The 24,127-nt window shown below is 31.6% G+C and overlaps 1 protein-coding gene across 1 annotated transcript in view; it reads left to right on the top strand.

Moving 5' to 3' along the window:
• The first annotated feature begins 4,151 nt into the window (after window positions 1-4,151).
• The window catches only part of LOC134725698 (receptor-type guanylate cyclase Gyc76C-like), a 108,271-nt gene continuing 88,295 nt past the window's right edge, over window positions 4,152-24,127 (top strand). Inside the window, exon 1 of the mRNA XM_063589724.1 lies at window positions 4,152-4,255. The gene's annotated coding sequence lies outside the window, so the exon portion shown is untranslated. The remainder of the gene's footprint in view (window positions 4,256-24,127) is intronic.

Below are 24,127 nucleotides of genomic sequence, written 5' to 3'. Positions count from 1 at the left end.
TGGTAGGTGACTTGGTTGTGTTTGAAAAAACGTCTCGAAAATTATATCGTGATGGAAAGCAAGTGAAAAACTATAAATATTTGAACTAGATGTTACAAGGATTTATATTTTTATTAAAATAATTGTTTCTCTAATAGCTCTTGGGATCAATGACAGCTGTTTATTCGGGACGATAATATAATTTTTCCATGAATTTTAGAACGCACCTACGCATGTGAGATTTCTGCGGGGTTTTGGTGAATGTAAACAGAAAGATACTACTTATACTACAAATAGTTTCTAGCTTTGTTAACCATGAATTAAGTTTAATGTGAACAGTAGTAAATGTATATTTGTTTCTTGTTATTTGCACTGGATTTTTTTACAAATAACTTTTTTAGGTGTCATCACAATATTCTTATATATTATTGCCTTAATATAACCAGCCTCAGTAAAGAATTTCTTGTAGTTAGATGAAATTCCAATATCATTAAGTCATTGTGCTTCTGAAGGTTATCGAAATGATAGGTTTAAACATATTCTCAAATTTAAATACGTCGGATATCTTTTTTAAAGATAGTTCTTGTTCATAGTTACTTTGTGTTGCAATTAGTTATCAAATGTACCAGGATTATAATTCAGTACGCCAGACGTAATAAAAGAGCACCAAAATCAAGTAATGGGACTAGCACTAATTGTAAAGTCAGTCATGATCAGACATGGAAACCAATAGCTCTTTGTGCTCCTTTGTTACATATTTCTTTTTTTACATATTTGTTTGTCTTTATAAAGATTACGCTTATTGCACAAGGTTGACTGCTGTACCCCTATTTTGTCATTTGTACCTTTTATGTCTGTTTGTTTTGTTCCTACATCGTTGAAAACATAATGCAATAAAATGCGACTGCCATACAAGTGAGAGGTTTAGCAAATTTAAACATGGTTTGTCTACATAAGAAATGCCTGTACCAAGTTAGGAATATGATAGTTGTTATCAATTCGTTTGATGTGTTTGAGCTGTTGAATTTGCCATTTTATTAGGGACATCCTTTTTGAATTTCCCGCTGAGTACAGTATTTGTTTGTAATATTAATTTTTATAAAAAAGTTTTTTTTTTAAATGCACTGCTTTTTATGATTACTGTTCGTGACTTTCTATAAATTATTAAACGGAAATTAGTCGTGCACGCCTTTATTCATTCTCTTACGCAGGTAGAATATACCGGAAAAAGATGTAATGTAAGGAAAAGCTACTTTAAAACTGGCTCACATGTGTCACTTTAATACAAATGCAAAAAGGCGGCATCGACTGTGTCTAGAAATGGTTGTCGATAATCTAGTCTAGAGAAACATTCCTGGCGAATTGCAATTTTTTTAAATCCTTTGTCGATTTTCTTGGCAATTCATTTTAAGTGAATAAAAAATATGTCAAACATTTCTTGTATACATAATATCAAACTACTTACACAAGGCTTTTCAAAACTTCATTCCCCGTTTCCATTCTCTAAGATTTGAGTTGTTGCGTAATGTCAGAAAAGAAAATTTTCTCTATATATTTCCATCACAATAAAAGCAATGTTGGATACTGACGGTCAACCATTTCTTTTTTTAAAGGTTATAAGACCAACTAGTATAAATTTTGGATCCTTTATAGTAAAACATTGTCCTGAAATCCTTCGAATCTAGTTGTTGACTTTAATTTTTTGGTTACAAAATTAAAAGTAACGGCAAAAAAATTGCGAATGCGTGCTAAAAGAATTTTTTTTAAATATTCATTATCATGTACATGTAATCAACAGACGAGATCGTCTTTTTTTGTTCATAACGTTCTCATTTAAAAGAGTTTTATTGTCTTTCGAAAACAATGACATGTGATAATAGTAAATTTGTACACTTTAACAACTAAAGCTTTCAACATGGATAATACACCAAAACTTAACGTTCATTGTTAAAAGTTTAGTTTTCTAAATTGACCTTTCAGCTCTAAATAACAAAAAAAACCCCACCATTATCATCTGTCAAATTTAGTAGTTGATGGTAAGCTGTCTATTATCTCTGGATGATAAGTAATACTAGAACACACCCGTTATATCGTGGGTGCGTGACTGAATTAAGGTATATAACTATGCGTACGCCTTATTTTAGTATTGGTATTGTCATCTGATAAAGTCATGACGATTATAAAGCTGAATTATTTGGTTCACTGTTTTACATCATTCCCGCTAAAAAATTGGAAACTGTACCTATACGCTTTATTTTAAGTCCAGATTTCTAGTATTCGAATTGTTATCTTAGAAAATCTTACTGATTAAAATACTACAATAGGGAACAATTTGACAATGATTGAATTTAGTAGTGTCAACCCTGTGAGTATGACCCGTGTATATAGAAAAATCCTAAATACACCGTTTGGTGGTGCGCCTGTCAGATGCGGAACGTACAGATAAGGTAATAGGTACCAGGTGAAAATACTATTGGTATCGGTATCGGATTCGACTCGGAACTTGTTAATTATTGGCAATATTAATTATGTGGAAAACAAAAGGGGCTGGAGTGGTGTAATTTTTAATCTACACCATTGTCCGATATAAGCTATATATAAAGTTGAATTCTTTGATTTGTCGTTTTTACCCGATGACGGCTGACAAATTGGACATCGTCATTTTAGTATTATAGATGCTTGTAACGACTCATTAGAGAGCGAGTTATTTCTTAGGTATAAAACTTATGAATACATATTCCATGTATCTGTTCCGGACCATATGAGTATTTGAACAATACGCGTATTGTCATTATCATCTTCTTGTATACTTATATGATCTGACCATACGCGTTGTCAATTAACAAAAGGAACGTTGAAAAGGTGTTTCATATATCACATGGTCCAACATATTGTTGTCATGGTAACTTGATTAATAAGATAACGTAAACTTTACTTACAAGTAAAAAAATTACTAAAATCATTTTACATGGTCAATATTGATTTGTCCTTACATTTGTACGAAACGCATGTATGTCGACTTATAAACATAACTTCAAGAATTATCTACATTAAATATTAAACATGAAATCAATTGCTTACTCAAATGAACTTTGGTCATTGAACGTACTTTTTTTTCTTTTTGTGTGTTTTCATTATTTGACTAAAATATTTTAAGGAGAAACAATACAATAATTGATGGAGAATAAGTTTAGATAAGAAAAACTTTGTTTTTGAAGTAACAATTTACACTCTAAGAAAAAATGGTCCATGTCATGACGGATGCCACATGTGGATCAGGATCTGCTTACCCTTCCGGAGCACATAAGATCACCCTAGTTTTTAGTGGGGTTCGTGTTGCTTAGTTTTTAGTTTTCTATGTTGTGTATTTTGTACTATTTTTTGACTGTCTGTCTTTTTATTTTTAGCCATGGCGTTGTCAGTTTATTTCAATCAGTGAGTTTGACTGTCCCTCTGATATCTTTCGTCCCTTTTGCACAAGCGCCTATGGTTGCAATCGCAGTCGGACAAGATCAATGATGTGGAAACGCACATCTTTTGGCAACTAGATAGGCACTGTGAATGTTATTTCACTAATTGGAATATATTGCCTGATAAGCATTGGGTACTAGATTTATAAACACTGTCAACTCCTTGTGCGTTCGTTGACTGGGGTTTCTTTTCATTTTATGCAATTGTCATATTTTTTAATAAAAACACCTTTACTGTTTAAAGATAAACGTAAACATTTTAAATTTGAAGCAGATAGCATGAATCAAAGTTATGTGATTTAAATGTATAATTGTTTTTTTTATGGCGCCTCCTTGCAAAACATTGGATTCATGAACTTAAGTTATCTTTTATAATGTTGAAAAAGGAAGTTACTTTAGCTTATAAAAACATTTCTCTACGTTTGATCATCAACATATACCAATTTCAATGATTATTTATCATTTAACAGCATAAAATCTTATATCGCCCAACAGCTTGCTTGATTTATGTTTCAATTTATGCAAAAACGTGCATGCAATGATCTTAAATTGTTTATAAAGTAATAAACTAAACACGTCTTTTTAATTATCAATGCAAATTCTTTTCTATATTAACGATTTTTGTTAATTGAAGAAACCTCCCTAACAAGCTGCTGCTAAAGACATAGTATAGATCGAATGTCTTTAAGAAGGACGTATCTGCTTTACATCTATTTCATTCACTAAACCATATAATACTATATGATCAAACATCATTACAATACATTCATTCACAAGGATGCGTATTCAGCATAGACTATTTAAAGGTAAGATTTTGTCTGTTATATTCAGATTGTCGACTTATTTATTATTATAGACACTATAATTGAATGGACGTAGGAAAGTGTCCTTTATCACGTCATAAATTCGATACATTACCACGAATCCAAGCTTGGCTGTGCTTTAGAGTAGTAGTGGTTTTTTTTTCTTTTTGATATAAGTCAAAAAGAAAGCTTCTTTAATTGATCAACTATCATATAAATTTTTTGTTTTATATCATATTCGATTTACGCCAATTTGTAATTTCTGCTATATCAAAGGTATCCCCTGTTTGTAAATGCCAGATATAAATTTCATGTAACAATATAGGACACATATCATGAAAATCAACAGAGAAATACATTGAAATCCGTGAAAAAAATTCTATGAAAATCACTGTTATTATCCTCAGTGCAATGAACATGTAGAGGACATATTCTATTACACTAGCTATGTATATCACTTTGTTGTCGCCAGAACCATCCTTTTATTTTTTTATTTTCTTTTCATTGCATTGAAAGGTTCGACTTAAAAAAAGCGGAAAAAAATATTTAAACTCGTAAATTGATAATTAATTGATAACGTCATGACACAAACAAAAAGATCAAACGACAGACAAAAGTATAAAATCCTGGTAAAAAGGTGCATGTTGCTTCGTAAGGGTTAACAGAACCTGTATTACATGGGAGGTTTATCGTGTTACTTTCATGTATATGCTATTTAGATATAAATTAAGCAGGTATCACACACGTAAAGTAGATTTGTAGTTGACTCTTAGACATTATCAAATTCGTTAACTAATGATCATTTAAGTTTTCTAACCCTCAAACTGACCCTTGTGTAAAGTTTTCGGATTAAAATACGTTTTTCATGAAAAAGGATAGGCACGACTGCTACTATTATTGACATGGTTGACATTCAAAAATTAAAAAGAATAACACTTATAGCAAAAGCAATCGAAACGCAAGCCTACTTACTCGTTGACTATGTCCATGTCTGTTGTGACGTTTTTTTTTATTTTAACGAACCTAATCTCTGTATACCTTATAAATTATTAAGCCAGAGATTTCGTAAACATAAATTATTTAAAACCTTTTCTAAATTTTTCCAAAGATATAAAGATTTAGTTTTGAAGTTTTGTTGTACCTGTAGTAAACTTATTTCTTACAGGATAGCACATCCTCAATTTTACTGAAATGTTGTTCACCGTGCCCAAAGATTTAGAAACGATCCTGGTGAACTTTTAGATCCGTTAAATAAACTTATTCTAAAAGTTTACTAATTCAACACTGTAATAATTATTGGTTATTGGTATAAATATTATTTTTGTTATCAGTAAATTAAAGCAAACTAAATATTACTTGTATGTTATATACACATACACGTTCATGTGTCTACAATCTGTCGATACCTGTATCTTGACATTGCCCAAGGTCGTGTTTTCTCTGATTGTTTAAGACTTCTTTACACGAAATCCATTGGATGTTGGATATGAACGGATTTATAATTTAGTTTTAGATGTATGATATTTTAATTAGTTGTTAGAGGCTTTGACCTAGCTGTCAGTTAACTCCGAGTACTCTCAGATCTGTACTTACTTAATAGATATAGGAAGATGTTTTGTGAGTGCCATTGAGCCAACTCTCCATCCAAATAACAATTTATAAAAGTAAAATTGAGAATGGAAATGGGGAATGTGTCAAAGAGACAACAACCCGACCAAATAAACAGCAAAAGGTCACCAACAGGTCTTCAATGTAGCGAGAAATTCCCGCACCAGGAGGCGTCCATCAGCTGGCCCCTTAAACCATTGTATGTCAATGTACGGCCTTCAAAACCGAGTTTTGGCTCACACGGAAAAAAAAGCTATAAAGGGCCACACAATTAATACTATAAAACCATTCAAACGGAAAATCCAACAGTTTAATCTACATAAAAACGAGAAACACGTATAAATTACATAAACAAACGACAACTACTGTACATCTGATTCCTGACTTAGGAGAGGTGCGAACATTTGCAGCTGGATTAAACATTTTAATGGTACCATACCTTCTCTCTTTTTATGAAACAATGGCATAACATCACAATATAGAAAACCACACGATAAATTATCCACTTGTATTTTTGTTCATCTGATGAGTTAAGCCTTTTTAACTGATTTTGATAATTTGTTCTTATGTTGTACTGTTAAACCACTGTTGCAGCCTAGAGGAAGGGAGGGGGGGGGGGGGGGGTCGCTAACATGTTTAACCCCGCCACATTCTGTATGTCCTGTACCAAGTCAGGAAAATGGCGGTTGTTATATTATATAGATATTGGAAGATGTGGTGTGAGTGCCAATGAGACAACTCTCCATCCAAATAACAATTTAAAAATTAAACCATTATAGGTTAAAGTACGGCCTTCAACACGGAGCCTTGGCTCACACCGAACAACAAGCTATAAAGGGCCCCAAAATTACTAGTGTAAAACCATTCAAACGGGAAAACCAACGGTCTAATCTATATAAACAAAATGAGAAACGAGAAACACGTATATATTACATAAACAAACGACAACTACTGTACATCAGATTCCTGACTTAGGACAGGTGCAAACATTTGCAGCGGGATTAAACGTTTTAATGGGCCCAAACCATAGTTTGTTTTGTGTGTGTTACATTTTAATGTTGTGTTTTTGTTGTATCGTTATTTTCTCTTATATATGATGTATTTCCCTCAGTTTTAGTTTGTAACCTGGATTTGTTTTTTTTCTCAATTGATTAATGAATTTCGAATAGCGGTATACTACTGTTGCCTTTATTTATATCAAGGTTAATTCTAAAAGCGGTCTCAATCAAATACTGTTGAGGAAGGGGGCATTCTGTTATAGCGCTCATGTTTTTCAACGTTTTGTTGTCTCTTAAAAAATGGAAATACAGCGAGATTGCATAAGTGGTTAAAATCACATCTCAACTTGTAAGTTATTAAAAAAAGAACCAGAAGTTGTTGTCGGACACATCCGTTGCAACTAAGAACTTTCAATATGTTGATCAGATATGAAATTGTGATCAGTAGTATTGGAAACGAAAATCATGTGACGAAATATTAAAGTTAAGTCAACATACTGAAAACAAAATCTCATCCTTTTTGCTTGGTATATATATGCAAACGTATGTAGCACATTAAGAATCTTAATTTCTTAATCGTCAAAATTAATAACACATACATGTTAAATTCAGGCATTTCAACCTATTAACCAAATTCTTTCAATAAATTAACTAAATATGTGATCGTCTGTGTTTACATTCTAACTTAGAGTAGTATCGTATTGTTACAAATGATTATATAACTTTATAGTAGAAACTTAATAAATCAGCTAGTGCCGTGTATACATGTAATGTATTTTAGCTTCTTGCTAATTTCAAAAAAGGTACTAGAAATTCCGAACTATCATGATAAATCAAAATATTTTTTTCGAGCCAGTGATAAACACATGATCGATTAACAATTTTGTTTTGCAGTTTTGCACGTTTCACTGAAAGGAGTTTATCATTATGAACCAACTTTTGCTTTATCTAAAAACATTAAAACGTATTTATTCATTTTTTTCGTGATAGTTTACGTCAAGACAGACACTTACAAACTTTCATATTATCTGTGCTTTTATTTTTATTGGTGTAAGGGTGTTTCGTAGTGAAGTCATAACATAGTGGTTGTAAAGATCACGATAATTAGATTTTTGTTTTTCCGACACAATGTTTAGAATTTATCATTATCCGTATTGTAGTAACATAATAATTACTGGGTAACAAACTAACAATACCAATTGCTTTCATTTAATCTTGTTTGTTATACATTTTTTGTCACCGTTGCTACAACATTGTGACAATGACAAACATTATAATACAGAGAATGGTTTTGTTGGTTGATATTTCATTGAATATCCGTTATAAGGATGCTTACTAACTGAGACCCACTACTAGCCATGTTTGTTTGCATTTATATGATCCAGTTTCTATATAGAATTCAAGACGAAAGAATCACACTCGAATCTATGACATACGTGATAATTGCATTTTTTTTTGATATTCAACCAATTGTTATCAGTTATATATATCCTTTAACATTAACTCCTCTGTATTTTTCAGTTTTGCGATAATAAGATAATGACAAAATATAAATTCGCTTGGCGCGTGATGCATGTATTACACGAGATTCTTTTACCGTCGATGAACCCGATTGTCAAAGAGTCCATGCTATTCCATCAGCTTTGTTTATTTCCTTAATTAGTCTTTCCATGTCAATTTACCAGATTTAAACATATCTAAATTAATGTTGCATGTATTAAACGGTTAAAAAAATAACCTGCTAGCATCGTAGACATAACGCGTACGTTTATGATAAACAACAATAAGAATACGTATATTTGGTAAAATTGCCGATGTGTCAATGATTCAACAGACACTGATATGACGTAGATGATTAAACAGTTCGACGTCATCATAGAGCAAAATCTGACATGGCAATTAGAAAGCAGTTCAAACAAGAAAACCAAGGACCTGCTTTAAAAAAGTATGATGGATACACACGACAACCACTGTTTGACAAGCTCCTAATTTGGGGAAGCCACATATAGGATGTGGTAAGGTTGAATATTTTTAGTTTTATTTAGGGTTCCAGCTGATGTCCATCTTTAGGTGCGGGATTTCTCGTTGCGTTGAAAACTCATTGTGTCATTCGGCTCTTGTCTGCTATTTTGTTGGGCTGTCGTCGCTTTGACATATTCCCTATTTTCATTCTCAACTTTAAATATTATAAGACATTGATTTGAATTTTTTTCAACGAAGACACGGACCATGTTCTTTCAGATCAAAACATTAATCATTTACACCGCCAACATATTTAGTGTAAGTTTGTTATTTATGAGCAGTGAAGAACAAAGAATGCATATCAGTATGTATTGTAAACATATACGTATTCAAAGGATGGAGAATCATAAGTTATAATGATCTGGAGCAATAGAATTAAATCATTGAAGTAAAAGCTATGGTCAGACAAAGACACTTTTAAAAGATCGTATTGTAATTTTTGAAATAATGTAAAATGATGACTACTGAAATTATAAAAATCAATACACATTTTTCAATTCAATTATGATTTGATGTTATTCTCAAATATTTTAGGGATATTTTGTAGGTATATATATGTGTTGTCTTAACAATTATTATAGCATACGTTCACTAGTGTAAATATTGCTTTTTGAGAAGGGCAAGTATTAAAACGGATGGGAGTTATAATAGCGTAACTGAATAAGCATTCATGTGAGAAGCAGTGTCGATACGACACACATACACATGATTTAAATAAGTTATATTTAAAATCGAACTGATAGAATTATCATGAACACAAATCTAGTTGCGTGATATAATCTTTATAAGAAACAACAAAAACCTTAAGTTTGTTGTAAAGCCATGTACAACGATTAAGAGTCATAACACAAAATCATCTGTAGAAAGCAATGTTAAATTAACCAAAAGGAGCTGGTATTTCAAATTAGGAACTGTGAAGGGAGTAAAGTCAGAGTTTTTTTATAATTGTAATTGCTATTTTATCATTCCAAATACAATGTTTCAGACACAAATTATGAAAAAAAAGGATTTATTTTCTATTTCACATTGCATTTTCAAGCACTTGTCTAGACGAAGACAATTTAAAACTGAACATATGATTGAGGGGGTGTCCTTCGTTAGAGGACATTTTATTATCTTAATGTTTAAATAATGCTATTGTGTTCATGCGCTGCTTCTCTAATTATCATTAATTTTCATAACCTTGATATTGGGAATTAAAACAAAAATATTTCCGACTGTTTGAGGATTTGCATTTGATGAAACCAAAAGGTAAAAACACAAAAAATACTGAACTCCGAGGAAATTTCAAAACGGAAAGTCCATAATCAAATTGCAAATTCAAAAGCTCAAATACAGCAAACAAATGAATAACAAATGTCTTATTCCTGAATTTTCACAGGCATTTTCTAATGTGAAAAAATGGTTTTATAGCTAGCAAAACCTCTTACTTGTATGACAGTCGCATCAAATTCTAACAACATGTTTTTTATGAACTTTTAAGTTAAAAAAAACCAATTGGCTTGTAGAGTATTAACTCTTAACGTATTGGTGTAAACCAAGATCTCTTTGTGTTTGTTTCTTTAAGTTGAAACTGCTACTATTAGATCATTTCTTTTCCTGTAATATTTTTGGTTTCGGTTTTGATAAATAAGGAACTATTAAAACATGATATGAGTTTACGACTTTCATAGAATAGCTGATAAACTAAGTGTTAAATATATATATTATTTCTGATGCCAGTTGTATTTCTGTGTACTACTACTGATAGACTATCTCTTTTCTTATTATATTTTGGGTTTTTGTTTGAAGCGTACCTCGGGAAGTATCAAAACAGGATATGAATTTACGTTTTTCGTAGAATAGATGATAATAGTAAGTGTTATATAGATATTATTTTTGATGTCAGTAGTATTTCGAAATACATGCAATAAGAAAGGAACTTTTACAAAGTATCACATATGTGAATTTTCACATTAAAAATCTAGATTTAAGGTACACTAAATCTGCCGTAAAACAGGGTGTTACCCATACTATTACATACAAGTGCATGTTATATTATCATACGCTGATTTATATTATATCTGTAAAAATGATTATCAACAGATACATACATAAAAATAATAACTGACACTCAATTTCTCTTATTAAATACTTGATTTCAGATAACATCAAAATATATAATTAACTGTGTAAAATGACGGAATAATATTTCTCTATTGCAATGTAATTCAATGTAATTAGAATTGTGCCAAACATTGGGAAGCTTATTACGTTGGTTTATACAGTGACATTGTGTATTAAACTATAATGAGTGCACTGGTACAAATACACCTTTTACAGTCGTTTGTGTGAATAAAGTAAACTAGGAGCATGTAATGTTGCGATTGTCGTGTTTCATTCGGTTACATGTTATGTTTTGTTCATTGTTTTGTACCTAAATAAGGCCGTTATTTTTCTCGTTTGAAATGTTTTGTATTTGCCATTTCGGGGCCTTTTATATCTGACTCTGTGGTAAGGGCTTTGCATATTATTTAAGGTCGTTAAGTGAACTATAGTTATTAATGTCTGTGTCATTTAGTCTCACTAGCTATCATACAGTAGTTTGGTCTTTATAAAACTAATAAGCACAGCAGCGTAGTATTTGAAACCAAATAATAAACTAATAAACATTACGATGACTTATAGATCACTCTTTGATTTGTGAATTTCCTGAATTGTGAAATGGAATCTAACAACGCTCATCATCTTTTTCTATTATCAAACTATTAACTATCTTATTTGATTGTCATCACCGAAATAAGTATGAGTATAAAATGTAGTAGTACACTCATACTAAAACATTCCAAAGATCTGTTAGAGTACATACAATCTGAGACTAAACTCTTTTATCTTGCAATAGTATTAAAACATTTAACTTTTCTACACTTTCCATAAAAAAAGAATGACCAACCTAGATACAGGTGTTTTGTCTTAGGGAGAAATCTTTGTAATACATCACTCTAATTCAAACAATAAAGTCTCTGAAGCTGACTTGACCAAGATTATTGATTTTTTTAGTTTTTTAACCAGCTATCGGCATTTCCAGGGTAACTAATTATGTCCATCTTCTTCACGACTTGTTCTTTTATTTTTATGAGGCTGACTTCATACAGGAATTTCTTTGAAAGAAAGAAAAGAAGTTAGCAATATCCTTTAATTTTACTCTCCGTTATATACATGATGTCCTCTTACTAAACAATTCAAAAGTTGGTGACTTTGTTGAACACATCTTGCCCATTAAACTACAGATTAAGGATTCAACAGATGGAATAAAGTATGTCTCATTCTTAACTAAAATATAGAAATTGACAATGAGGGTTGGTTGAAAAAACACTTTATGACGAAAAAGATGAGTTCAGCTTTCCATTTCTATGTAGCAACATTCCAGCAGCGCCTGCATGTGGATATTCAAGGGCTTGTATTTCTTTGATAGAGGGTTGCTGCTCACAAGGAAGATATTTAGCAAAGATTTCCAAATGGTGAAGTTAAAATCTTCCCTACGTAAATATTACGTTGTCAATCACGAGTTGGTTGACCGTTATGGAATATCCGTTTCACAGATGATATCGGATATAACCTACCGATTTAGACTATTATAATGGGTAATGTAATAACATAAGCAACACGACAAATGGCATATGTTGAAAGGATCTATTTACCCTTCAAGAGCACCTGAGATCACCTTCATATTTTCGAAAGGGTTCATGTTGCTTAGTCCTTAGTTTTCTTTTTTTTTCTAGTGTACTATTATTCGTCTGCTTGTCTTTTTTATAATCCATGGCGTTGTCAGCTTGCTTTCGATCTATGAGTTTGAATGTATGCCTGTTTTCTTTAAAGGCTAACCATAATCAGTAGTGTTGTTATCAAACCTATTATTATTATTAGTATATACAACATTGCGATTTCGAAAAAATGATATATTGCAATTGTATGACATATCTATGTAAAATAAGATTACAGGTCAGCATTTCATTAAATAATTTCCAGATTATAAAACATTTTTTTTAAAACATTGCCAATAACGTGAGAAGTTTGGCATGCCACAAAAGAAGGTTCAACAAACCATTTTTTTCTTTTAAAAATGTCTTGTACCAAGCGAGAAATATGGTCATTGTTATATTATAGTTCGTTTCTGTGTGTGTGACATTTAAATGTTGTTTTTCTGTTGTGTTGTTGTTTTCCTTTTATATTTAAGTGTGAATTAACATTACTATAAGACGTGTTACGGTATTTTTCTATCCCAAATTCATGTATTTAGTTTTGATGCTATATTTGTTATTCTCATTGGATTTTGTATAATGCTTAGTTCGTTTCTGTGTGTGTTACATTTTAATGTTGTGTAGTTATTCTCCTCTTATATGTAATGATTTTTCATCAATTTTAGTTTTTAACCCGGATTTGTTATAGTCTATCAATTTATGAGTTTCGAACAACGGTATACTACTGTTGCCTTTATTTTTCTCTCTCAGTTTGCAAACATTCAGGTTTTCTCGCTTTGTTGAAGACCAATTGGTGATCCTCGGCTGTTTCCTACTCTTTGGTCGAGTTGTTGGTTTTTTTACCATTTCCACAATTAATTTACATCTATTTGATGCGCCGACTTTGCTTTCAATCAATTCATAAAACGTATAAATGTATATGCTGATAAAATTCCTATAAAATTAGCATACCACAAGCTGTGTAGAAGCTAATATAATACCTTACTATAAAGGGAAATATTATGCTAGCAGCTGTGTAGAATAAAGCGCAGCATTTGTATTATGAGAAATAGTTTTATGGACATAAATAGAAAATGTAATACCTTTCTTTTGTTAACGGCTGATGAAATAAAGCACAAATTAGATTCATACTCGGGACTTTTATCATATAAATAACTATATATTGAACAGGTCTACATTATACTACTTATTATAGAAACCAGGTATATTGAGTGTAAACTATTCTTTAAATCTTGCCGTATTGGTTGAGAATGGGTAATAAAACATCTCTAATGATTATATGCAGGCAAAAGAGTCACACATATTAGCGGTAAATGTAACTGATAATTAACATGGAAATTAACTCATCATATATACCAGGATTGAAATTTTATATTTACGAATACATTTTGCATTCATATATGATTAATTTACATGATGTGCAAAACCGGAACCAAGACGCATAGCAATGGGAAAAAAGGTTTTTGAGTCTACGCCTCTAAACTTTAACAAACGAATTAGTATACATGCTTAACTCAGTAAGTGATTTTAAAAATACAGATGTCAATAGTCTTATACATTTTTGCTTTTAAGTTTTTTTCTCATTCAATAAGTAGCAGGGATTTAGAATAAAGCTATCTAAAACAATTATATTATATATACGCATATAATTATATATACGCATATAGAAACAACATTATGTTCTCCCTCTATGCTCATACGACCATTAAGATTTTTTACTAATGCGTAAATAAAAAAAAGAAGCAATGTTGATTGAGAAACTTCATGTATACAGAAACAGCCTTAAAGCATTGTCAGAAGCGGCAATATAATAACATTATGTTTAGCAACATCGATATAAAAGTTTCGACATGATTTTAATCGCACCTATCGAAGGAGATATCAATAAACAGATATAATGTTAATAAATTAAGTGCAACTGTAACAATTAAATATATAACCAAGTATTCGTTGTGGGAATGCTTTGAAGTAATTGTCATTCAAAAACATTCTGGTATATTATGCTGCTTTCTGATGATATGGTCTTTCAAATTATATTTACAATCTTACTACTAAAGATTTATTAACACCTTAATTTATTTTGTGATTTTACAAATGCGATACATATTTATACAATAAGAATTGCCAATCAGTTCATCAAAAGAGACCAAAATGACGGGGAGCTTTGCACAATTAATGTTTTTATTTCATATTTATAGATATAATTTACATATATTCCAAAACGATTGTGTGTCCAGTGTTCAAAATTGCAGTTTAATTCTAAAAAAACATACGTTTTGGGTGTCCAATAACTCACGGAAACCAAATCGAATGAAACAGTATACTAATATATGAAGACAGAGAAATTCACTACAAGTGTATGTCTGTAAAAGCTTAGAATTTCAATAAAACATAAAGGTATTTGCAGTTTCTATTAGATAATAAATATTTACTTATGCCTGCACAAACTTGCGTCATTATGGCTTCTTTAACTTCGGGAAATGTATCATGTTTGTGACACATTAAAATATTTAAGTATAAAAAATCCACAGAAGTAACTTTAAAGATTTAAGTAGCAACGTTATATTGTTAAAATATCTTCAACAAAATATCGTTTGTGGTTTCCACTATCATATTGCTGTCATGTAACACTTTATTTGTAATTTGTTGATTAAACTTAAAACTGTTAAGTCTTCCCAATAAACCAGACAAAGAGCATGCTTCTTTAGTTGAAGTTTAATTACTTAATATCAAATTAAGGACGTAGAAAATTGGTTTTTGTGGAAACGTTACCAAAGGAAGGTTTTGAATATAAATAAACTCATCATAGATGACAGGACCAAATTTATATACGCCTGGCGCGTGTTTCGTCTACAAAAGACTCGTCAGTGACGCTCGAATCCAAAATAGTTAAAAAGGCCAAATTAGGTACGAAGTTGAAGAGCATTGAGGACCGAAAAGTCATGATTTAGTTCGTAAATCATTATAATTTCACTTTTTTGCTGGTTAAAACTGTTGTTATTACAAAATTTGATAAATGATCACACGTTAATGGGTTTTAAAATTTTATAACTGGAAATATTTCTGCTGTTTAATTTGGTCTAATATAGCATTTCGAACCACAAGCTACTTCCAAAAGACGAAAACTATTAAACGTGTTCACATCATCAGGAACTTGTTTTATAACGAAGAAATGACATTTACACACTTCACAAGAAATGTAGAAATTTATATAAAGGATGGAAGAAAACATGATTCAAATTAAGAAGTTGTATTTAAAAAAAAAAATCATTTTACAAATCAAGAAACTGCATTTTACAAATTAAGAAATTGCATCTTACAAATGTGTGATTTCATTCCATACAAACAACCAATCACATGCACCATAGGCATATTTCGGAATATATTTCCGTGATGCCTACTTGAGTCATTGTGTTTAATTGATTCGTAACAACAATCTTTTTCAAACAATCAGTAAAAAACTTGTTTTTATTAAATAATATTTGTTGACATTTCCTAGAAGCAATAAATAGTCAGATCTGATAATTTATTTCCCTTTACCTTATCAAAATAAAGAATTTAATTAGGGTACTTTCTGAATGAAGAACTATTGGATAAAAGCGTTGAAAAACACTTTCAGATGAGTTATTCCTTTATTATGCAGGTCAACTTAACCGACTATCTATGTTTATATACTAATCTATAGGCTTGATGTATGTATTTATTATGGCATTGATGCTAGTTCATAGTACTACATGATTATTATTTAATTTGATTGTCGATTGGAATACAGCGTTTCATAGACTGCAGCTGACTTTTCATTAAGATTTAGATATTTATCTTTTTTTCAGTAATTACTTTTTCCTGAATCATGTCTGACTATATATTCAGTTGTATTACACAGAACTATGTAACTCTAGCTATTAACCACTTCGTATTGATCACAACGGTATACCAGCAAATCACTTTCTTTGATGTCTTTTTTTGTAAAATGACAATATATTATGAAACAGGAAAATAACGATTCTATTTATATATAATGTTTGACATTTTCTTCATTATTTTAACTTCAGACGTTTTCTTGGTGCACCCACCACATAACTTTGTAAACAACGTGGGAACGAACTAAGTTTAGTATGTCTTATATCACGTTTTCAAAACCAAACCTATCCATTATACTATCTGACTATCAAGAACAGTATGGTAAACGGTGATTCAGTAGCATTAACCAATAGTTACAAGATAAATGAAGGTTATGCTTACCCTTCCAGAGTACATTAGATCACTCCAGATGTATTTATGTGAGTCGTGTTATTCGTATAATAGTAATTAAAGGTTAGGGTTAGTGTCAAAGTGACAACAACCCTACAAAAGAGAAGAAATCAGTTTAGTTTTCAATGTTGTACTTTGTGTACTTTTTGTCTATTTGTTGTTTTCGTTTTGTTGCCATGAAATTGTCAGTTTTTTTACTTCATTTTGAATATTCCTTTGGTATATTTTGCCTCTCTTTCAATATATACACTTTCTATTAAGATTATCTATTCACGATAATGAATTAGATGAATTCACCCCACAATTAAACAGTTGACAGCGTACAAACTTGTTCAAGCCTAATATAAATTTCCAGTTTTTATCTCCAAGATTTATAATTGAGATAAAGATTGTTAAAATAAACAGGCTTATTAGTTGGTTTGCAGGCGATAGGCGATATCCAAATGATATTATAGATTAAAAACAATCGAAGATTCTATTATCTTGCAGAAGAATTAACATAAGTTTTTCCCATTTAAATTGAGATTTGAAAAAGTTGCCCATTCTTTGATCCATAACAAATAATGGCGTATACCTTTGATAACTACTTACACCGCTTCATCGATGCCACTGCTTGCGGACGTTTTGTCCCCGGTTGTGTCAGCAATCAAGTAGTCGGCACTTCGGTATTGGCACTAACATCAATTGTATTGTCATTTTTATAAGATTCCCGTTTACATTTGAAAATTTGAAAATTTGAAAATTTCTACATTTGAAAATGCCTGTACCAAGTCAGGAATATGACAGTTCTTGTCCATTCGTTTTTGATGCGTTTTGTTTTTTGATTTTGCCATGTGATTATGGACTTTCCAAATTGATTTTCCTCTGAGTTCAGTATTTTTGTGATTTTACTTTTTACAAAATTATTATTTTTTTTTTAAAATACTAAGGACTTTCTTAACCAAGGCATAGATTACATCAGTAGTGTATACGTATGGCATAACATTTTGGAATTTTTGGTCCTCAATGCTTTTCAACTATATATTTTTTTTTATCTGAGTGTCTTAAGTTTACGAAACGCACGTCTGGCGTACTAAATTATAAGCTTGGTGCCTTTGGTAACTAATTAAAGATCTACTGCTAAATCTCAAATTATAATCTATGGAATTTTGCAGCAACTTTAAGACTTTTTTCTACGCTTTACGTTACTATGATTTTCTACGTTTTACGTTACTATTCTCCATATTTCATTGAAAGACCGACTTTTTTTCTTAAAAAAAGGGAATCGTAGATATATATTTAATGCTTTAGTTAAAAAAAAACACTTATTTTATCAGAAAACACAGTCAAGATAATGTATGCATCGAATACAACAGAATTCATTCAGAACCCTCTTGAAGACAAGAAGAACTAGAGGCTCTCAGGTGCCTGTGTCGCTCACCTGATTCTTCACTAGAGATTTTGAAATAATTTTAGAAAATGTAAAAAATTGTAACAGATACTTATAAGGTGTAATACCACCAAATCATGGTACATCACATCCGGTTGCATACAAAAGTAGGTCTAAAAAAATATTCCCTTGAATTTGACCGTTGTAGGTAATTAATCCTACATTTTATCGCAGTAAAACTAAATCTGTGTCATAAACATATGTCTTGGGTATTTCAAAACACCATTATTTTTTATTTGTGATTTCTATAGAAAATTTTGTAATCTTGAGGTTACATGGTGACTAAACCTTGTACACAGATAGAATAAGGGGCGAAATTTGATTGGTTAACTTCAAATGATGGTTATTTTCTTATATGCAATGAAATGTTATGTGAAACTTTTTCTATAGAACTGGACAGGATAAAACTTTACTCATGCCAAGTATTTCTTTATTTGAAACAAAAATAAATTCTGCACAATTTTTAGAAAAGTGCAAATTTAACAAAGACAAATAGGGGAAAATCAATGGTGGTATTACACCTATTAGGATGTTTAAGGCCAAATTTGGTTACATATTGTTATGCTTAGTTTCATTTCATTCAGTAGTTCTCTTAAAGAAGACATTTGTATATATTTCCCATAGGGTACCAAGTTGAACTAAGTCCCCGACTAGCGGCCATCTTGCAAAAAGGATCGGCTACAAAGTAACAACACTTGGTCATCACCGGATAAGGAACATTCATGCTATGTTTGGTTCCATTCTATTCAGTGGTTCTCTAAAATACATTTGTATGTATTTCCTATAGGGAACTAAGTCCCCCGCTGGCGGCATCTGGGATGAGAGATCGGCTACAAAGTAAAAAGTAAGAACACTTGGTCAACAACTCATAAGATCCCTTTTACCATGTTTGGTTTCATTATATTCAGCTGTTCTCTAAAAGAAGACATTTGTTTGTATTTACCATAGGGAACTATGTTAAACTAAGTCTCCCGCTGTCACCTACATGGATGATGGATCGACTACAAAGTACCAACACTTTGTCAGCATCTCATAAGGAACATTCATGCTATGTTTGGTTTCATTCCATTCAGTGGTTCTCTAAAAAAACATTTGTATGTTTTCCAATAGATGATGGATCGGCTACAAAGTAACAACACTTGGTCAGCACCTCATAAGGAACCCTCATGCCATGTTTGGTTTCATTTTATTCAGTTGTTCTCTAAAAGATGTCATTTGTGTGTATTTCCCATAGGGTACTTTGTTCAACTAAGTACCCCACAAGCGCCCACATGGATAATGAATCGGCTACAAAGTAACAACACTTGGTCAGCATCTCATAGGGAACATTCATGCTATGTTTGGTTTCAATCCATTAAGTGGTTCTCTAAAAGAAGACATTTGTATGTATTTCCCATAGGGTCATATGTTAAATTAAGTCCCCCACAGGCGGCCATTTTGGATGAGGGATCAGCTACAAAGTAACAACACTTGGTCAGCACCTCATTAGGAACAGTCATGCTATGTTTGGTTACAGTCCATTCAGTGGTTCTCTAAAAGACATTTGTATGTATTTCCCATATGGTCCTATGTTAACCTAAATGTCCAGTTGGCGGCCATCTTGGATGATGGGTCGGTTACAAAGTAACAACATTTAGTCAACGCCTCATAAGGAACCCTCATGCCTTGTTTGGTTTCATTCTATTCAGCTGTTCTCTAAAAGAAGACATTTGTATGTATTTCCCATAGAGTACTATGTTAAACTAAGTCCCCCGCTGGCGGCCATTTTGGATGATGGATCAGCTACAAAGTAACAACACTTGGTCAGCACCTCATTAGGAACATTCATGCTATGTTTGATTCTATTCCATTCTGTGGTTCTCTAGAAGAATTTAAAAAAGGTAAAAAGTTTACGCCGACGGACGCAAAGTTGTGCAAAAAGCTCACTTGGCCCTTTGGGCCAGCCGAGCTTAAAAGCATCTTGCACAATTCTTTAATATCTTGATTATGTACTATCACTGAATAACCCATATTTCAGTAAATGCTTGTATCTCATATATCCAAAAGAATTTGAAATTAAGGATACTACTGATACACTGCTTCTTTCCTTGACTATTCTTCAATAATGACACATATGAACGACTTCACACTAAAATCTATGACAAATGAATTGATTTCAAATTCCTTACTATCAATTTCCTATTTCTCAGCAATAACACGCATTTTGATCCATCCTATGGTGTTTACATGCCTCAATTGATACGTTATGCGCGGGCATGTTTGTATGAGCTCAAGATTGCATGTAATTATGTTAATGTCTGTGATGTCTGTGGTGTCGGTAATTGATGGAAAATGGTCCTTGTTGTTCTGCGGTTTGCATGTTGTGTTGTTATATTATTTGCTTTTACGTATCTCTGTGATGAATGTTCTTGTTTGAGTTTGTGCTGTATTTCTGTAGCGTAGTGTTGTCATTCAAGTGCTCTATATTGTATTCGTCCTTGATTAGTGAACTCCCGTTTTTAAGTTTAGAATTTTTGAGATTTTTATTTTCAACATTTTCCTAAAAAGGGAGGATTGGCTTGCCATTAAAGCAGGTTCAACCCACCATTTGTTTTCTTACAATGTCCTGCACCAAGTAGGAATATGACTGTTGTTATCAAATAGTTCGTTTCTATATACGTTGGCGTTATTTTTTTTTTTGTTCTTTGGTTTTTTTTTTGGCAAACAATCACTCATATTCATGCAAATCATTTACTCTGAAACGAACATTATCCAGATGCTTGGTTTCTTGTTTGACAACATATCTGGTAAGTTTGGAGGACGTGTTTTTCCAACAAATTTCGGAATACCCATGGAAACCAACTATGCTATTTTTCTTTCCGACTTACTTATTCCTTAATTTATATGAGTCTGACTCAAACATTTGAGGTAGAAAGAAAAAAATTTAGATGTTTCCTTTAACGTCACTTTCCGCTATACAGATGACGTTCTCTCATAAAATGATTTAAAATTTTGTGTTTATGTTACATGCATCTATCCAATTGAACTTTATATAAAAGATACAACAAATAGAGATTTTCCTGCCTCACTGCCATCTTGACTAACATTTAGAAACTGACAATTAATGAGGGTCGGTTGAAAACAAAACTTTATCACAAAACAGATAGTTTGAGCTTCCGAATTGTGACCTTTCCATTTTTATTCAGCAATATCCAGCAACACCTGCATACAAAATATATCATATCTCCAAGATAATACGATATTCGAGGGCTTGCATTTTCTATCATGATTGTCATGATAGAGGGTTACTGCTCACAACATAACTTATTAACCAGTTTGCTCTGGAGAGATAAGCAGATCCCGCTCAACATTTGACATCCCGCTCTAAAATAATCATAGAGAGATACAATGTTTCATTTCAAACATGGCAATACTGGGCGGGTAATATCATTGGGGATCGTTAGTATGAAAGGAATTATTCTGAACAAGTCGTAGTGAAATGGAATCATGATTCTAATATCATTGCACAAACATTCTTCAATACTTTGAAGTAATAGTATACACATTTGTCATAGATATTTTGTTTATACCTGCTTTGCTATGCTTGATATTTTCAAAATATGAAATGTGTCATTACCACGTAATAATATGATATTATAATCTCGTAACATCACAGGTAGTGATATAGAAAAGAAATTATACATCACAAAAATCTTTTGAAGTAAAGCATTAACTTCATATATACATTTTGTTGCCATACAAAATGCATTCTAATTAATTGAATAAGAGTTGAAGTGTGTTTACAATTTTTTGCAAAGGCATTTATTGTGCATATAAAACAATGTATGCATGTGGACAACTATTTTTTAGTAGACTTTCTAATGTAATTCCCTTATCTGGAATCTGTATTTTTATTAGATAAGTTTTTTACGATTTGATTTTTTTTTGTGTAAAAGAGACCGAGTGTTTGATATAAGTCAGTCGTCATTGATACTTGACGCATGTTTCCTATTGTTAGCATTATAGATTGTAACTCAATATTAAAGCAATTTACATTCTTCTAGTAGATGTAGATTGCATGTTTTATCTAATATATTAAGGGAAGCCACTTAGGAAACATTAATGATTCTAATATAAATATCTGTCAAGTTGCTAATATCGTCTAAATGTTCACGTATAAGATATATCATTCGATATACGACATCTCTATTTTCTAGAAATATCGGAAATTGACTTTAATAGACAACTTTCGAGTTCATCCGTCACCGGAAAAAACTCGTCAATTATACGCGCCTTTATCATCGTCATTTGTGCGTTTAGGGGCGTCGTCACTTCCTTCCAATGTTGAGCGAGTGGTTGGAAAACTATAATTCTATATTGTACGAATTATTCGCCAAATTGAATTCTCAAAATTGACAATCAACACTGCTGTCATTAGGGAAATGTCAGTAAGTACCTACAGAGCAACCATTATTTCTAGTTTATCCTGCACAAAGACGATCACTAAGACGCTTGATGAACGTAAATAGTGCAGGGATACAGGCGAGCCCCTCTATCTGGTAAATGACGTCATAAAGGCGTGTATAATTGACGAGTTTTTGCCGGTGACGGATGAACTCGAAAGTGGTCTATTAGTTAACCTCTTGATGCTATTGTCTACCTGGAAGTTAAACCATTTGAAATACTAAACACAATTAGTACTGTCTTTATTTTCGGATTTTATGATGATTATCAAAGTATATTGGTAGAGCCCATACACATGAACATCTATAAATCATCTGACAAAAAGGAGACAATAAAATAGTAAAATCCTTAAACAGGTTTAGCTTTATTGATGATTTATTAACTCAATGACTGTATTGTCAGTTTTGCATGAGAACTAATCATTAAATCAAGAAAAGTCATATGGGACTTGTTATAAGACATTTAAAGCAGTTTTTCTCATTTTAGTGGACTTCAATTTTTATAACAGAACATGAGTTTTAGTCAAATTATGAAAAACTCATAAAAACAATTTAACATTTTTGCATTTAATTTTTAATAGATTTTGGTTGGTGCATCTGGTTACTTATATCACTGCTCTACCGTTCGCAGCAAGACCGTTTCCGATTAACCTATATGCAATACGTTTGACATGAGTTGCAGCAAATAAAACATGCCTTTCTATATATAGTCAGACTACTTTTACAAATGATTGAAATGGTTTTTTTTTCTTATCAAATGATAAGAATGTTTAAATTGACATAAGACGTCAGTGTCAATTGCAAATATGCAGTATTGATTATGAAAAGTGACTAAATATCATTTTTGATATCCAGAGAAAATGGAATGTCTAAAAACCAAGGCTAGATTTGCCTATCATTCTTTTACCAAATTGGCTATGACGTATTTTTAGATATGTCTATTCGTCATTGGACGTATTTTTAACATGAATTGTGCAACAGTCCATTTACATTAATTAAAAATAAATCTGAGGTATTTTGTTTAATTTTTATAATATTTTTGATAAAATAATTGTCATTCAGCATCTTTGAAAAGAAATGCTAATCTGATAAGTACAGTTGGTATCGTTAATGCTATTGCTACCACAAGGTCGATACCTTTTCCCTCGAATTGTTTGTCCCTTAGAGTATAACCAGCACTATAGCCAGAGTTTTGAATTTTATATTAAAACTGTCCTATGTACAGTGTAAATCGTGAAAATAAAGTATCATTCTATGGGGAAGTCAAAGTATATGTAAAAACAACACATACTAAAGAAAAGAAAACGTACAAAAACAACAACCCACTTAAACTACTCAGAAAATAAAAAGAAGCATTGTGAAACTCAGGAACCAAACCATGGATT

This window comes from Mytilus trossulus, chromosome 7 (assembly GCF_036588685.1).
Source record: "Mytilus trossulus isolate FHL-02 chromosome 7, PNRI_Mtr1.1.1.hap1, whole genome shotgun sequence".
NCBI classification, from domain to species: domain Eukaryota; kingdom Metazoa; phylum Mollusca; class Bivalvia; order Mytilida; family Mytilidae; genus Mytilus; species Mytilus trossulus.
Note: the sequence above shows the minus strand (reverse complement) of the source record. Positions and strands in the feature narration are given on the sequence as shown.